A 4,941-nucleotide genomic window follows, 5' to 3' on the forward strand; every position below is an offset into this window, starting at 1 on the left:
AGTTACAAACTTGGTCCGTTTGCATTATGTGTTTTCAGTATGTTTTTAACTTGCAAAAAGGATTCAGATATACACCTACATTTTTCCCACTTGTGGAACTGTTCCATATTTAATAAGGTGGTGATTTAGGCTGAAGGACATCTACAGGTGTTGGCAACCTGTAGGACCTGGATATAGTATCAAAACGTAAGTAGAATTAGATCCTGGTAGCCGAATATGGAGACATGACCAGACTTGAGCAGCAAGAGAGAAGAGGGTCTCCTTGTCATTTGTGTGGTTTCGTTGTCAAAGCCATTTCGATTTGGACTCTATGTACTTACCACGTTTCATAAAATGTAGCTCACAGGTACAACGGCATTTTATCCTGGGATTTTAGTGTTGCCTGGCACGTGTTTGGGAGCTATCCGTTCTCTATGCAAAGCCCTGGTGGTACCGTGGTTGAAGTACTCGACTGCCAACCAGAAGGTCGGGTGCTCGAATCTACCAGTCGCCCTGCAGGAGAATGATGCAGTAGTCTGATTTCGTAAAGATTCCCTCCTTGAAAATCCTGCGGGACGGTTGTAAGGTGTCCTTTAGGGTATACTGCACTGTACAGTAGAAGGTTGGGGTGCTGGGTCTCGCGAGGCAACATTCCAGCACCATGGATAGAGATCAGGCACCTCCTCCTTGGAAAAGGGGGCGGGGGCGGGGCGGGAGAAGATTGGGTCCAAAAAGGGGGTGGGAGGAGTACGGGAAAGAATTCCAAATGCCGCATCCAGTCTCCCTGTCACTCCCTTTCCCCAGCACGCCTTTTCCTTGCCGGATGGCAAGAAGCACCTAAGCCCTTTAGCTCGCACTCTCCCATTGAGATTGTTGTCCCCAGCCCGCGCCCGGGCTAAGGATGCAGCGAGGAGCGGAAAACTCGATTTTAGCTACAAATCAATCAAACCCTCACTGCCTTAGGATGCCGAGATGGTGATGAACTCCGATAGCTAGGCTTCAGGGTGTGAAAGGAATGAAATTGCTCGTTTATCTAATTCCCCTTCTCCTGTTAGCAGAACTATAGAGAGCCTGTTGCTGCAACGCTGCGTCTCTGCCCCCTCGCAGTTCCCACGTCCTCTCTGCTGCACGCACAGGGCCGGACACTCACATTCGCGCGCGCGCACACACACACTCACGCACACAAATATTTGCACACTGCAACGCCGAGGAAGCCCAAGCACATCCCCCTGCAAATGCACGGGCGCGCGCATACGCACTTCGCGGGCGCCCACGTCCCCTGTCTGTCACAGACATTTACACACGTAGGCCAGGGACGCGCTAGCCACGGTGCTGCGACGCCACGCAGGTCCCCAGGACACGTCTTTTGACACGGTGACTGAGCCGATCAGCGATCGCAGACACACCTGCCCACCCTGAAGTCTAGCCGCTGGATTTCATCTCCATGGCAACAAGCATGGAAGGTGAGACGTCGCTGCCTGCGAACTAACTTTCTCCCTCCTTCCTTCCGCAGGAACGGACAGGGTTCCTTCCAGAGCAGATCCCGAGGAGAAGCAGTCCTCCTCCTCTTCTTGTATGTCTAAAGCCAAGGGGCTGGCGGCCAGGGGAAGGTGAGCCTTGCAGGTCTGGTTAGTTCACGTTCTGGAGGAGATCGAGCCCTAATCCTGCCACAACTGTCGCTGCTGCTGCTGCTGCTGCTGAGACAAAGATGTGGTCTGTATGTGGGGTGAGCTTGCTGACGCTTCCCCATATTTAGTAGGAAGTTTCCATGCTTCTCCAGTTTAAGATGCAGGAAACGAACCGGAGACAAACAAAGCAGAATGATAACCAGGGTCTAGTCTCGGGTGAGACCTTTTGGTAAATACCAGACCAGGTTTCCCAGTGCTTTTGAAAGGGATGTCTCGGTCTCTGATGGGCCCTCCATATATTCTCTTAAAAGAGGCCCATTCTCTTAAGATCGAAATTTGAAGCTTTCGAGGGTGGATTCTGCAGATCCCAAGGTTTGGATCTCTGGGAAGCCCTGAAATGTGTGCATTTCATCATGATGAAGACATCTAGGTTTGTACTTAAAGGTTTTCCGTTGATTTCAGCAGATTCCATTCCTATGATTAGCTGTGTACAGATGGGGCCTTGATAATGCCCTTTTTGCTCTCTTTAATTATAATAAGACTTCTTAACCTTGATATTTGGCAGGGAGCATGTTTGTGGATTTATGAGGAGCTTTATTTTTAAGCTTGTGTCTTATATGTCTCGTTTCATGAAATTGTGAATGCCTTATCATTATTAGCATTTGAGATTATTATACTGAATGACATACTGAAATACTCTTTACCCAGAACACCACATTCACTTTAATAGATGTTATTTCAGATATACTGTTTGGAATACCACTATCAGATAAATAAACAAGAAGGAAAACCTGTTGATTAAAAGGATCAGCAGGTTCTTTTTAAAAAACAAGCTAATATTTTTTAATATCGGTGCCTGTAATTGAACATTGTCACATGCAAATAAAATAATTATGCTTCTGGAAAAAAATTGGTATCTCCTGATCAATAAACACATTCCACAAAAGAAATAAATATCATGCACAACATTCATGCATACGAAATGGTACATATCATGTATAAAAAAATTCTTTATGCTTAGCAATTCACTATGGTATAATATGATTTGTATGACTAACCAGAGAAACATTTTTTTTCCAGTTACTGGTTAACTGTGACAGAACCTGGTGGGATTTAGACCTTTTGGCACCTGGAGGTATACCTTGGTCTGATTCTATGACTCATCAGGATTTAGAATTAAAAGCAGAACAAAACATTTCTTAGTTTATTTTTTCTCAACTACTTGTTCCTTCTGTAGATGTATATATTCAAGGCCTTGTAATTGCATGATTGAATATGTCATATTTCATGTTCTATTCTCCATGATATAGCAGCTGAACATTGTTTCCCTCCAGCATGCACCCTAATGCCTGTTGTGGGGACCTGATGGTTCCCCCCATTCCTTTCTATGATTAAAAAAATGAAAATTTACATTTCATCCAGTGTTGAGTGATTTTGGATACTTTACTACCTATAAAGAAATCAGTGTTGCAACAGAAGACTTCCATTTGTTGTTAATATTTTGATATCATTATACTCTATATCCATAGGCAGGAATAAAGCACACTTAGCAGTATGTTCTTGAAACACCTGGTGTTGACATGAAACAAGCTAATCATTGCAAAGAGCAAGGAAAATGGAAAGTTCAGAGCTGAAAATACAGTTGTCTCAACAGTTTAAATGTACAGCTCAACTTACTAAGAGCATCTATTTGCTGAACAAGTTAAGTAATTTCCTAATGTTTTATTTTGATAGCTTACCGGTATATGATTATCAGACTTTTTGTCAACCTTGAATACTACCTTTTCAGCAATTTCCCTCGACCTGCTCTTTGAAAACATTTTTTTAATATAAAGTGGAACTTTAAGATATATAGAAATGCCTAAGTTCTTCTAAGTAAACATCTCTTCTTTCCCACCTCAATTTTTTGTGAAAAGTAAAAATGCATAGTTTTTAACCCTCAAGAGAGTTTAAATTTAGTTTGTCTTTAAAATTCTTTCAAATATTAAAATACTTTGTCTAACAATCTAATCTTATTCAAGTTTAATCTTTCTGCAAATAACATTGTTCCTGTCAAGTGAACTTTGCCACCTGTGACTCCATTTACTTGGGACCTCCCCTCTCCTAAAATAATTTTCCTTTAGCATCCTCTTGAACACCCAACCCAAAGTAAGGATTAGGAGAATATTCCAAATGCTGAGTGCAAGCATCAGTGTTTCGGTTTTGATCTCCATTGTAGAATTTGGCAATGTCTACAATGCCTCCTTCTTGAAGCCATAGCCTACTTCGGTTCTGGTAAATGGCTTAATTCTATTTTACTCAAAACCCTGGTCACTCTTTATAAAGCTCAACTAGCAAATCCTGTTTTCTTCTTGGAGAAGAAGAAATATTCATTGAGACCAGTTGCTAGATGTCTTCCACCTTCAATCTATTCAGATAACTTCAAATTGAACTTTAATTGATGGACTCCCCCACCCCACCCCCCCCAAAAAGTGCCACCTGGATCAACAGAACAAGCCCTCTGACTTCCTCCATGATGAAAGCCAGTTGCCATGGAGTTGACGCTAATGCTCCACAGGGTTTCCAACGGTTCACTATTTGGAAGTAGATCACCAAACCTTTCTTTCAAAGTGCCTCTGAGTGAACTTGAGTCTCCAACTTAGCCTTCCCTTTCTTAAAAATCTCAGGAATACTTCCCTTTTTGTAATAATTGATCTGCAGATATTTTTATGTACCAAATGCTTTCCTTCCTGGGTACATTCTTCCACAAGAATTTTATATGACACTAATGCCTTACAACTATGCTCCCCGATAGCAATTTTATGCTGGACAAAATCGTTTGCATTGATTTATTTAACACTGTTATATTCAGGGTGCGCTCTGTGCCAGGCACGAGCATGGCAAATCCAGAAAGTTCAGAACTAAGCTATTTACTTGCTTTCTGAATCTACCTTTAGCTTACATTTCCTTAATTTTTACATGAAACCCCTTTGTTGACCCGGATTAAAACGTGGATTCAACTTTGGTGTCTGTGTGGAACCCTACCTTTCATCTTGCCCAAACCTCCCCTTCCCAAATGTGTTCATCTCTCACATACACTACTGTCTTCCACACATCTACTTCCCAGCCTTAGTCTACAATGATTCTCGTGTGGACTATTTCTTTTTCAAAATAACCCTTTCCCCAAATATATGTCTACTTATGTCTCTTTATGAGGAGCCTTGGTGGTGTAATGGTGATGTATTGGGCTGCGATCTGCAAGGTCAACAGTTTGAAACCATCAGCCACTCTCTGGGAGAAAGACAAGGCTTTCTTCTTCCATAAATAGTTAATCTCCAAATCCCACAGGTGGGGC

At 42.5% G+C, this 4,941-nt stretch overlaps 1 protein-coding gene across 2 annotated transcripts in view; it reads left to right on the forward strand.

The window, feature by feature from the left end:
- The first annotated feature begins 1,295 nt into the window (after positions 1 to 1,295).
- CTXN2 (cortexin 2) overlaps positions 1,296 to 4,941 on the forward strand; it is an 8,878-nt gene continuing 5,232 nt past the window's right edge. The window contains exon 1 of one of the 2 annotated variants that reach the window (XM_004709415.2): positions 1,296 to 1,442. The gene's annotated coding sequence lies outside the window, so the exon portion shown is untranslated. Of the gene's footprint in view, positions 1,443 to 1,540; positions 1,590 to 4,941 lie in introns of those variants that run through there. The other variant, XM_045286540.1, reaches the window with a different exon arrangement.

The sequence above is a fragment of the Echinops telfairi genome, unplaced genomic scaffold (assembly GCF_000313985.2).
Source record: "Echinops telfairi isolate 266 unplaced genomic scaffold, ASM31398v2 ScPeMD7_8;HRSCAF=38, whole genome shotgun sequence".
NCBI lineage: Eukaryota > Metazoa > Chordata > Mammalia > Afrosoricida > Tenrecidae > Echinops > Echinops telfairi.